Genomic DNA, 13438 nt, shown 5'->3' with positions numbered 1-13438 from the left:
CGGCGCGGCGGGCCGGTCAGGCAAGTGCAAACAGCAGATAGCCCGGCACGGCAGGCTGTGGTACTGCGATTAAACAATCCTAGGCTTGACTTCGGGGGCGTATTCATAATTTGACTCGTGCATGATCCTACGCCGTCGACAGTGCAGAAGGGTGGAAGCCAAGCGACAGGCTGTGGAAAATGGTCGATGCCAGAGAGACTGTCGTTGGGCGGTTCCGGCACGGGGCTGACATTGGTTACCGCGGTGCGGCGCGGAGCCGTTTCGCGAAAAACAATCAGTCCGCCGAACGGCGCCGTGCCGGGGTGACGGCAGCCATTCGGCGAGAGGTCGCGGACGGTACGACACGGGGACCGTTCCGTGCTCCACCGCTGCCGAACATGATAGTGAACCAGTTGAGTGCGCGCGATAAACCTAATGGCGAAGTGCGGCTCATTTTAGATCTATCACAGTCGAGAGATGTCGGGGTCAACGCCGGGATAGACCCAGACGAGTTTCGTGTGACGTACACATCATTCGACGAGGCCGTGCGGTTGATTTCCTAGCTGGAGGCGCAGGGACCTTGCTGTTCAAGACCGATGTTAAAACTGCATTCAAACTTATACCTGTCCGGCCCGGCCAGTGGGCGCTACTGGAGTTCTGATGGGACGGTTTACTATACTACCAGGTTTGTCTGCCATTTGAGGCTAGAAGCAGTCCACGGATTTTCAAATTCGATTGAGTGCCAGGTGAGTCCATTCGTCAGACTAATGGTGCCGGTGCGCCCTATAGCACGACCCCGCAACGACGGTGTCGAGCCCGTCGAAAAACCGACGCATTAGAGTCGACCGCCCCGCCGCGCCGCGCTGCGCTGCGCCCCCACCCGCAGCCTAGTACTCGATCCGGGTCGGACGAACAATGGCAACGCGCGGTGACCGGGGACGGTCGGGGGGCGGGGTGTGGGTGGCGGCGGGGACGGGGCGGCTGAGGAACGCACCGCAATCAATGTAGCCTGCTGACGGCGAGAGAGACGAGAATTGCGGACGGACGGACGGACGGACGGACGGACGGTCGGACGGACGGACGGACGGACGGACGGACGCGGGCAGGTCTCTGACGGCTGCCCGGCCCCACGGAGCGCTATTCGGAGTGGCGACCGTTTCAATTTCTTTTCCGTTTTGTCCGTCAGCGGCAGCACGCCGGGCGGTTGCGACTGCCGGCGAGCAGAAAGCCCACTCGGGCACGCCCGGGTGCGTCCGCCCGCGGCCCACTCAGTCTCTCAGCCGACCGCGGCGCACGGTCCGGCCGCCGCCGCCACCGTCCGCGCCCCACTGTCTTTCATCTTCCCTGTTTGTGCTTTCCGGCCCGGCGAGGCCTCTCGTTCCTGTGAGGAGCTCCGCTTGCCGCTGCCGCGAGCGACCGAGAATAAGCAGCTTCGTTACTGACTTGGTGGACGACGATTTGAATGTGAATTCAGCTTCATTAGAGGGCCTGGCCGCGAAGGAAATGACTTTCCAGTGGCGAAGGCTCTTTCAGAGCGCCCATCTTCTGTGGGCGTTCAACATCCTGGCTTGTCTTCACGCTTGGCATCACAGTAATTAACGGAAAATCAATGCAGCCAGAGCAAAAACAAAGAAGGTGTTTACGTAATGCCACGAAAGTCAAATAAACCATCAAGCGTGCAGCTAATTAGCACAGATTCTTATGTCGTTCAATGCTTCCTATGTGAAGTTTTGTTGATGGTGGCACTTGGCACTCAAGTAGCAACACAAGTCACAACGCATGTTTTAAATTTACCTTAGTTTGCGAAACTTGCTTCGAATCGACTTAATTTGGACCACCACGCTTCTTTAACTTGAACCATGCTAAGTGACACGTGTGTATCGATGATTCTACCCAAATCACTCCCGCTTTTCCATGATTACAACATGAACGAAAACGAGTAGGTTCTTATACGAGAAAATAACGAAACAAAATTTCCACGCCAAGCCAATTCCCTACGAACACGTAAGCAATCAAAACCGTCTTCTACATCTTAGCATGCACCGCCTGATATGGCTAAAACTAAGAAGAAACTTGTGAAATCTATATTTGGAGGCCTACATATGGGTCTGTATATGGGCCTGTATATGGGCGCCTTTCCGTCAGCTTTCTTCAGACAGTAGTGATGACGAATAACCGTTGGTGGGGAAACATTTCAAACTGCGAGCCAATCTACCTCACAACTCATAAGTAATCAGCTCGTGACTTAATCCGTTCATAACAACATCATCCTTCTTTCCCCATCAACGCAATTCAAGCGGTCCAAGTAGGCGTCTGATCTAGATAGCATCCGGCAGTAGCTCTTCGAGAAAGGTGACCTCTCTTCCAATCCGGTCGACGACGTTCGGGTTTTCCTCTCGAGAAAAGCAGCCCATCCCTCGCCGGCCGTTCGTTTTTTTCGTCGCATATATATCGCCGCGGCGATCGGGGCGTCCCGTCTGGCTGCTCCCTGGAGTCTGAGGTCATCCTGAATGGAGCCGCGATCGACACTGTCACAATCTGGAATGAGCCTGTCGAAGGATCGCTGGACCAGCGTCTTCCCGGGTGACCGATGGGCTCCGTTCGCCGGTCCACCGGCACCCATTTCGCACGCTCAACCCCCAGTGGACGCAGCCCGGTGGCAGTGGCAGGAGACGGGGGGGGGGGGGGGGAAGGAGCAGCGATCGGGATGGCCTTCCACGAACAAGACATCATCACAAAACAGCAGTGAAAGAAGTTCTGGAGCGTGGAAATTCATGAGCCGTGGCAGGGCAATGAGCTTCAGTGGACCCACAACCAAAGCGGTGATTCGGTCACAGCCGACCGACGAAGTTACAGCGTATACAGCGGAGTACTGGACCAATTCAACAGCTGGGCACAAGAGCAATTTAACAATGTAAGAGCCGACTACTGCTGGACCGGTGTAAGAGACCACAAGCGGCCCCACCCACCAGCGCCGCTCATATAGTCATAGCGCGAGTCGAACCGCCTCTATAGCTGGCAGCTTCAGTCGATACCTGAACCGATACACCCCTCAATAACCAAACCAGTGCACAATCCAATGCACCAGTGCTCTCCAACGAGGACATTGCCACCGAGCGGGGGCAGCTCGGGGTCAGAGGCGGTTTAAAGGTCAGGTCACCAGGGCGGACAAGAAACGACGACGAGGTCGATCCCACTCTGTGAAAACCGCCGCCGATGATTATGCCACTGTGGATCGGAGTAATCAGACCGTGACATGCAACGTCTCAGAAATTCACAGGGACAGGAGTAATTCCACTCGGCACGGAACCGTGGGACACGTTCAGGAGGCAAACGCACAGAAATAATTTATCACCACATAGACCGTTGTATTTCATTTCAAAAGGTGGAACATTTATTTTGACAGCTCGCGGTGATTATCAAAATGATTTCAATTTGAAATAAAAAGACTGTAAAACAAGATGAAATAATAAGGAGTGTTAAGGCCTGGCTACACTATGCGTTTTCTGCGTGCGTTTTTGCAGGTTTGCGTGTTTTGCGTAATATCGTTCTAGGAAAAAAGTTATAAACAATATAATTTTTACTTTGGTTATATACAAAAGCTAATATAACTCTTATGTAACTAAAATTTAAGGTGAAAAATATCACAAAAACGTAATATCGTTCTTTTTTCTAGAACGATATCACGCAAAACACGCAACCACGCAAAAAACGCACGAAGAAAACGCATAGTGTAGCCAGGCCTTTAGGTTGATGTATCAGAATCGGTTCAACACAAGTTCATATAGCATCACGTTCCAGCATCATTAACAAAAGTGAATAAGTTTTCGCTCTCTCTTACACCTAACTGTAATACGGGTAATTAATCACGCCATATAAAATGCGCTGCGTGTGAAGCTCATTTAGCGTTGGTAATGAATGTACGCCAGCCATAGGTGCTGGAACACCTCACTATACGCGTTGAAAAGTCACGCTATTAATAACTTGAACAGTAAAAATGCGACGCACGACACAATCAAATGAATCAGCATCAAGATGGTAATTTCATTTCTAAGATGAAAATCGTCCTATTTCTTTTAGCATCCCGCATTGCTATCTAGCCGTCCAGTAAATAAGCGGGCTCCGTTTGCGATCCCAAATGACGTATAGATGGGCCGCAGTGCGACGGGCCGGATTTATCCTCCGACCGGGTTAGTATGCGGCAAATTGATCAGCGGTCGCTGCTGATTCCGCCCGCCCCGCCCAATTGCGAGTCAGCGCTCCGGCTGCGGACTCCGCCTCGAATAAAACCTCGGCCGCGTCTGGGTCAGCAGAATCTCCAGATTGGCCCAGCGAGGCGCGCCAGAACCACCGCGGGGCACGCCCGTCGACCATCGCACGATAGCGAGAGAGACCCGCTGAAGGAGAGGAGCTGAATCAGAAGAGGAAAACTCGCCGAGACATCGGCCGAAACGACGGCACGGGTCAGAGGGTCCGGGAGCGCGGAACCTAGAAACCACGACAAACATCTCCGGAGCCCGTTTGTGGGCGGGCGCGGACGAGCCGGCAACAATCGGTGCACGGAGGAACGCGACCTCAAAGCGGCCGGTTTCTCCCTCGCCTCTGCCGCTCGCGGTTTCTCTCTCGGTCTGTCCCCGACTGCTGCTCTCTCGCCGTCTCACTACGATGCCGAAAGGATGCCAAAACGTTCCGATGCGGCAGGCTGCCAGCCAGCAAACTCATTTGCATATAAATGACGTGACATTTTGCATGCAAGCCCGGTCCAATAATGATACCGACAACGGGCGGCAAAGTCCGGAAAATGTGCGGTGGCCGCCAGAAAAACACAAGTGGTTGCGGTTCCGGTCTGAGGAGCCGACTCCGAGGGGAGGACGCAATCAGGGAAATGCGTGGCGAGCTCTGTGGTCTGCCGCGGTTCTGCTGAGATAAAAAGCCAGACACCTTCTCCATAGATTGCGGCAAGACAGATTAGGGCGGATAGGTATCGCCAGGTGCTAAATGGAGAAGCTGTTGCCAATATTCTGCAGTGCAAATTATCGGCATATAGCGAGGTTCACGAAAGGAATTTAACAGTTTCTGATTTTACAAAGTTTCAACAGTTTTCTAACGTATTTAGTTAGAATGGCACCATACTCTCCACAAACGCTGCTCAAAAGCCAAAATGACACAAACTGAGTGTCATCCGCGCCATCAGCACGTTAAACCGCTGCTAAAAGTTCCCGGCGCCGAGTGCCGGGCCGATGTGAGTCTGGCCGCTCCCTCCTCTCTCCCGTGCTCTCAACCCGGACACACTGCCCACTCGGACCATTAACCAGGCTGACTCAGCTCAGAGTCAGTCCTTCAGCGGCCAGCGAGCTCTTCAGTCGCGGTCACGTCTGCACGCCATGGCTTTTAGCCGGCGCCGTTCGCGTCTCTGCGCCAAAACAGGTACGGAGAAGGCGAGTAAAGTTCAACGTACCGGGCTTCTCGACGGGTCCTGTCGCTGTCGCCGAACCACAAAGCGTCCATGGTGCCATCCGTGCGGAGACCGTCCCAGTCTCTGAGAGTCATCTCAATTTCCACGCTATGGCGAGCCGGGGCCAGGCCGGGCCACGGAGCCCGGTTCGATATGCTAATGCGATGTGGGAAAAATGAGCGCATCTGTCACCCCTGAGAAGCGCCGAGGACCGATGGCACATCTCCCGGGCGTCGGATGAGGGAGCCGCCCAGCCACCGTGACCAACCGCCCGAGAATCAGACGGGAGCGAGCCCGAATGGAGCGACCGCAGCCCCCGAACCCCCAAATGGAGCGGCCGCAGCCCCCGAACCCCCAAATGGAGCGACCGCAGCCCCGAGCGCACAGCTTAGTATGACGTGGACGAGGGGGGGGGGGGCAATTGCGGCATGAGGTGCTGTACTTACATGGACTAATGTATAACATGAAGCTCCGGAATATCGCTGTTTCTTCTCAACAGTTTACTTCGGTAATTTTGACAAATGGTATTGGGCCAATGCTATTGGCAGGAGCTGAATAATGGCTTCAATTTGATCTTGGGTTTCAGTTGCTTGACTTAACCAAGAGAAAAAATAGAGATTCAAAACAATGCAAATTGACCAAAGCTGAAAATACACTGACTTAAAATTTATCTAAGCAAGTAATAGTTAAACTAAATATTTCTAAAATAATTCCCCCAAAAGTGAGCCAGTCAGCAGCTAATATAACATTTCTTCATGTTTCAGCCCCCAAACACAGTGACGTGGCCTGCCAATCACCGTGTGCCATAAGCCGCTGGCCTGCGGTTGGCGAGCACCAGCCTCGGTAAGCCTCCGACTGCGGACTGGGGGATGTCAGCCTCCAGGAGCGGGGAAAGTCGGACGGGCGAACAGGCTGCGAGCGCGACAGGCTGACAGGTCGACAGTGCGCAAACACCGACAAACACGGCTCGCCCGGCCGCAAATTGGAGCGACAATGCCGCGCAACAATAACGAGCGTGTCCGACCACTCTGTGGACGGACTGGCGGCGCAATAGCTGCCACTCGAGCAGTCATCAGTGGGGTGGTCGGCCGCGTCCCGTCTCCGCGGCGCGTCTCCTACCACAAGAGGTCATCGAGAGACGCACCGCACCGCACCGCGCCGCGCCCGGGCCGCTCTCCACTTCGGCCGGGTCAGGCGGGCGCGCCCAGCACCGGCCGGCAATCGGAAGCGCCGCCCGGGAGAACACTTTATCACAAACGATTGTAATGCGCCCTTTGTTCGGCGCGCCGGTAAGAAACAATTACGGCCGCCGAGGGCGCGTGATTGGAGAGACGAGTGGGTGGAGCGCGCACCAGATGGGAAGGAGGGGATGGAAAGCGACCGACCTGGCCAGGCGCCTCGCCCCGTCTCGCTCGGAGGGTGGTCCAGCGACGGGAGACCGAGAAATCATCGCCCGAAGATCGCCGCTGCCGAGCGAACAAAAGACACCCGTTGGAAGCGACCCGGAAACGCGCAGTGGCATGCCAGGGTGGCCTAGTAAATTAATTATATATCAGACTTCAGTTATGTATCTCAACTAATTCCGAGTTCCGTATGAGTGACCAATGACCACGACCAGTTGTTATCCAACTAAAATTACGCTTTTGCATGCTTCTCGGCCTAACGGATTCGTCTATTCATGTTAGGTCATCGGCCCAGAGGGGAAAGGGAATATTGGGGCCAAGGTAAACCAGATTATCACTTGTCGAATTCGCCAGAGCGCAGTGGAAGATATATGATGCTTATATTGGCAGTAATGGGGTCAAACATACAGGCTAGCCCCGGAATGTTCCAGATAGGCGAGCGAATACCATGCCAATCGACCTGACCGTTACAGTCTACCATGAGCTACCATGGGCTAGAACAGAGGTTATGTAGGTGAATCCTCTTCTCAATCCTCTTCATCGAGACACAAAGAAGCTACAAACAAGTCATCGGCAATTTCACGGCGCGAGGAACGCCACCCTCACTCCCATCAACCAAAATCATCAAACCGTCGCACTCAGAGGACACATAGGGACCAATGCCAGCCGCCGTTCTATTCACAATTCACACCACCACCACTGCCGAACCGGCGCCGGGCGGTAGCGGCCAGCGACTCTGCAGGAGGGGGAGATACGATCGGAGAGTCACCGTGCCGCAGGCGATGACGTTCGGCCGATGACGCCGTCATCCCGGGCGCAGAGCACGGCAGACAGAACCGGTGCGGAGAGCGGTTAACACAGAGGCAGTTGGGTCCTGTTGGCTACAGTGTCTGACAAATGGAATTATGGACTTGGCGACCGGTTGTTTTGCATAGAGATGTCAGGTGAGTTACACGAGGTCGGTAGCCATTGTAACATGTTTGTAGAGGCTAGGAGAGGGCTAGGAGGCCTTCACAAGCGAGAGGTTTTAGTCGCTCGCATCAATACTTCAAATGTGAATATATGCATTATGCATCGTTTCGTTAAGTTTCAGACGGGATAAAACCAAAATATCATATCTAAGGGGAAAACTCAATGATCGAACAGTCAGCAATTTCAGCAGGCTGCAATCATCATCACAGTGAGAGCGGTCACATGAACCTGGGGATAGCTCCTTTGGCAGATCCGGGACACGAGCCCCACGTCCAGAGCCCCGAAGCAGTACTCATACCTATTACACCCCGGCAGAAGTGTCTGTCACCGGCACCATAGCGACTAGTTTATAGATCGGTCAATGCAGGCGCGAAGCCGGACTCGCACCCGGAGATGGGTTCGGCGCTGGACAGGTCAGCTGACCGCAGAAATCCGCTGATTTACGACCCTCTCAGCGGGCTCAGATCGGTGGCGGTGTGTTGGTGCACCAGACTGACGGGTAGGGCTGTGGGCTACTGCGCCTGTCGAGGAGAGGAGCAGAGATCTGAAGAAGGAGTTAGAGAGTATGCACCACGAATTTTGACCTTGGAGAGCGGCAGAGTTCTTGATACGATAGCAAGTGGAAATCACTTATGCTGATAGCGGTTCCATCGCAGTAAGTGCCGCGCCCATGGATAAACATACATACGCCCCAAAGGCAGGCCCAACTTGCTGAACAAAAGCAGAACAACTGCGCAGCATTGGAGACACCAGCTGCTTTCAGCTCACCCTCGTCCCCGAGACTCACGACTCTCATCGAGCCGGGTTGAAACCGACCGCCCGGTCCTCAGCCCCCTCCCAATGTGGCCACTGAGAGCATTCCGCCATCGAGACCTTTCTCAACACGGCCGCTGCAGCCATACAAATGTCCGTGACGGCGACGGCGCGCCATTCGCCGCAGATATACGGATTACTGCGATATCCATCATGTCCATAATGTCAGCTCTCCGTCAGTGGCCGAACCAGTCGCTGAGCGACAGAAGCGAGTCGAAGATTTCGGACGCCGCTGCACGAAACTGACAAGACGACGACGGCCCACGTTAGCGGAATATGCGCTATGTACTAGACGGTGAAATGCATGCATGTAGAATGGCCGGAAACGGTTCATGACGTCTATTTCGCCAGGCGAGATGCACGCAAATGGTCTCGAGAAAATGGTCTCGCTCAGTGAACTCTTAGGTCTGCTTGTTGAGGCACGCGATACGGCATATTCAGTAGAGCAAGCATGCTATGATATGTACATATTGAAGTAGCTGCTAATAGATGGATAAAGAACATTAGTCGTTTTTAAAATGTTAGTGGAATAGGTCCTACGATAATCGGTACGCCGGGCTGTCAACGGTCAGGCGACTTTTCGCCAGTTTACCGGCATGAAATGGAAAAATGAGCATAGTGACGAATAACAAATGTTATTGGTATGTCTCAATCTCAACAAGCTTCAGAGGTCACCGTGCTTTTCTCTGTGCAGCTAAAAGCCACGGTAAACCCCCGACCTCCCGGCTTGCAGTCACTGTCAGCCGCCGCTGCCGGCAGTGAGTAGTTCCACAGCCAGCCGCCAGGGGCGCGCCGGTCGCTCACGGCGGAGGAGGGCTAAAAGAGCGTGACCATCACATCGTCACGAGCCCGTGGGCGCGGCGAAGCACGCGAGCACGTGACACCAGGTCACGCGTGACGGTTAGCGCAGGACGCGTCACTTTTCCGCCGAGCGGAACCCAACCGTGGTGTGTGACAGCTCGTGAAAAAGAACGCTACAACTGAAAGAATGTCGCGGATGCCACTGTACTGTCTGTGTCGCCGCCTCACTGATGACCAGAAGGCAGACACAAACACCTGTGCATTTCGCAGTCATCGACCACACAACATCAAATGCAACATCGACAAGCAACAGCCATGTCAGACACAAGAGTCAGACACAACACCAGCCTTGTAAAGATCCACCCATGGGCCAAACAGCAGCGCCTAACAGCTGTGGAAACTCCCCCTTTGCATGCACCAGCATACAATACAGACCCCGCGCCTCATTCGCACACGGGGTCTACCCTGTCTGTGAGAAGCCATCCGGTGCCAGTGACATGTTTTTGTTGGCGCAGACGACAGGCGTCACCGCGTCACAAGAACAGCAAACGATGCCGTTCTATCACGCCGAGGGGGCACGTGATCCGCGCGGACTGGAGCCGCACAGGGGCCTGTTCAGATCTCATTTCAGTCTCTCGTCTCAAGTGGCACTCCTCCTATGGTTTGCTCCAGTCGGGATTGACCCGTGACCGAAGCTAGCCCGAAGCCCGGCACGACAGAGCAGTTCACGCCAGCACAGCGGTGGAGACAGGGTGTCGTGCCCGTGGGGAAAAGAGAGGGGAGGAGGGTGCACCGAATGTCAACGGGTCACGGGAGACCAAATGGGCCGTGAAGTTCACGGAAACTTACCTTTGGGTGCGCTCTCCTTGGAAACGCCACTTTGGGATCGATCTGGAAGACAGACAAGAAAGTCCAGTCAGACACATTAGACAGACACCAGGCAGACACTAGACAGACTTGCAGGAAGCAGGAACTAATTAAATCTAAGCTCCAAGCGTAGCACAAGCAACGACGAGAAACATGTAGAAATCAGAGCGAGCTGCGCCCGCTTATCACACCTCAGTCGCCAGCTGCCGCGGAACGAGGCGTCGTTCCGTAATCTTTCGCGGCCTTTCACGCCCAGGCGCCGCTCACGAGGTTCTACACAGGCGACGCTCGTCGAAAGCGTGTCAAAAGAATGTCGAAACAAAGCGGCGCACTCGACGGCGCAGCTGCTTTGAACGGCCGTTCGATTCGGCGTGTCATTGTCGTCGTCACGTAGCCGGCACCTGCCCGCGCTGGGCCTGTGAGGGGCTGGGCAACTTGTGGGAAGTGATGCCCCAGTCCGCTCCAGTCTGACACCTGGCCCGCCCTGGGCCTCTCAGGGACTGGGAAACTTGTGGGTAATGATGCCTCTGACGGACTGAGGGATGTGCAACAAAATAAATATGATTATGCTTAAATGCAATACAATTTGTAAATGTGTAGAACGTTTACCTAGCTGTTCAACATGTATGGATTTATTTTGTGAGAAAGTAAGTAAATTAAATGCAACCGCGTTTTCTTTTAAAGTTGAGTCGTAAAAGTTATATGAATGTGAAGCTGCCATGAATGCTATGACATCATAAGGAATCAGATATAAATCAGTTAATAATTTTCTATCCCTAACATCATATAACTAAAACACCTGCCCCAAAATCTCCCCTTTCCTGATTCCAAGCCACGCCCTATGTCAGTGAGTGCTGTGTGGGTCCCCAAGAGTTCGTCGCCTGCGACACCGGCGACTCGGGACACCGACCGACGCGTCGTCGTCGTCGCCGTCGTCGTCAGCGGCGGCGGCGGCGGCGGCGGTGGCTGACTTATTTATACCCGGGCGGACAGACGACTGGCACCGATTCATCGGTGACGCCGACGGTACTGATTACGTCGCAGGCAGGTGTGTCGCCCCCCCCCCCGTCCCCCCCCTACAGGTCACCCCGCCGCCCTCCTTCCTCGACTGAGCCCTGGCGACGGCCACCGCCCTACACTCGGTCGTGGGTGAGCTGTTTTACCGCTCAGGACAGGTGCAACCGTCGCTGTGGTGTGTGCGGACAGCTCACTGAAGTGAGTTATTGGGGTAGGGGGTAGTCAACTGAGGGGCAAATAACCGCTCTATGACATCACTATCAGGCTAACGTTCCTTTTGAACAATATTCCAAAACTCTCACCGGACAAGCGCTGCTATTGCTAATCATAAGAAAAGTATAGTTTTCCGAATCATATCGCAGAAATTTTGGTTTCCTGATAGAAGGGGACGGCAAGTCACCAACATTTTGAATGTGCATTGCTGCACTGCATTGGAGCATTGCAGGATCGATACTCATTCGGACGCAAGCCGAATAAGGGAGTCTATTTTAGTAGACGTGTTTGAGCATCATTCGACATCTGCCATTCTTCCCTTACGCCATTCCTCGCATATCTTTTCACTCAACAAGCGAAGATAAACGAGCATCATCACGATTATTTACACGGCGTGTTTGGAACAAAACGGGGCGTGACATTAAATAACGACGACTCCTTGCGCTGCATGTCGCTCGAAGTTTGCACAGCGGAAGCGCTTTTGGCTCCACAGTTGGTAGCACGCCGCTGAATGGGCTGGCAAACAGCAGCCATTCGGACGCTTTGTGCCGATAATTGACGTTTCCCACGGTTATGAACAATATCGAACAAAGTAATTTCGCGCCCGACACCGACCGTTGGGAAAATGTGTCACTGGCAAAGTGGCGGCTTTATCTATGCATCAGCTGCTCGATCAATTTTTCAGCGTGCCGATTATAATCATTATTGTGATGGATGATGGCACATGCCTTCGCTGACGTCATTTCGACCCGGTGAACAGATGGTGACACCCTCCGATGACGTCATGATGGGTTCTAAATGGTGAGCCCCGGTAATGAGTAGAACCTCACAGGTCACTGAGGCAGCCCTACCATGAGCAAAGGAAGGCACGGACAAGTCTGGCGCGCATTAGCCATTGATTAGACAACAGTATCTATTGGCAGCTGTGTACACAGCGCAGTGTGCGGCGGCACCACATGACACAAGACGGACAACTGGCCGATACAACATCGATATGATTCAAGGGAATTTGTACTAGTTCAACCTTTGCTCACTGCATTCAAAAATGATCTTATGGCAGTGTTCAAGCCACAAGTGTCAAAATTACAAAATAATGCAAAAACGTCTCTCTTTTGAATCTATAACACCGGTTACAATACGTTTCGACTTTCATAATTTTGAAGTGGGAACCTGAGTTACTTTTAAATATTGTCGCACCAGCCATTGTTAACGATAAATTAAATAGAAATACTTTCTTTTGGCAAAGGTGGTTACGTTATCAAAATATTCGCATCGTTACATTATCAAAATATTCAATAAGAATATGTTCATTTTTCATCCATTGCGAGCCGCGCTCACTGAAAATAAATCACAGCGAATGACTGCAGCATTATGAACGCAAATCCAGGCACCAATCAGCACATAAAACACCACGCACGTCACAATCGCCGGCCAGAAGTGGTTGTCACGTACCTTTTTGCCATCTAGCTCGTGCGTGCCGTCCGCTAATACTTTGTCTACGCTGGCCGGATCGCTATAGGTGACAAAGCCGAACCCCCTGCAACAAATAGAAATAAAACGTCAGTGTGGAATCACTATAACATAGCCCACCCCCGTACAACAGACAGTAATCGGACGTCAGTGCTAGAGCGTGATCACCTAACCCAAACCATGGAACACACACTAATCAGTCGTCAACACAGTGCATGTAAACCCAACGTAGAGACGCGAAAGTCGAAAAAAGAGGAACATCAGTATCCCTCAGAGCAACGTCAGCATCCAGTCATATTATACCAAAGACAGTGCCGACACTGTCTTTGAATTAATTAATTATTAATTAGCCCGTCCATCGTCACGACCGTACCTCCCAAAAGCACAGTTCACACCGTCAATCATCGTGGACAATCTCAGACCATTTATTGCCAAAATATCGCCTGGC

General features: G+C 53.1%; 1 protein-coding gene across 1 annotated transcript in view; it reads right to left on the bottom strand.

Annotated features, from left to right (window-relative positions):
- LOC122370866 (RNA-binding protein Musashi homolog Rbp6-like) overlaps positions 1–13052 on the bottom strand; it is a 98959-nt gene extending 85907 nt beyond the window's left edge. Inside the window, exons 1-2 of the mRNA XM_043346817.1 lie at positions 12973–13052; positions 10273–10314 (exon numbers count right to left, since the gene is read on the bottom strand). The gene's annotated coding sequence lies outside the window, so the exon portion shown is untranslated. The remainder of the gene's footprint in view (positions 1–10272; positions 10315–12972) is intronic.
- Positions 13053–13438: the final 386 nt, after the last annotated feature.

Source organism: Amphibalanus amphitrite, unplaced genomic scaffold, assembly GCF_019059575.1.
Source record: "Amphibalanus amphitrite isolate SeventyFive unplaced genomic scaffold, NRLGWU_Aamphi_draft 001177F_arrow, whole genome shotgun sequence".
In the NCBI taxonomy this organism is placed as follows: Eukaryota; Metazoa; Arthropoda; class Thecostraca; order Balanomorpha; family Balanidae; genus Amphibalanus; species Amphibalanus amphitrite.
Note: the sequence above shows the minus strand (reverse complement) of the source record. Positions and strands in the feature narration are given on the sequence as shown.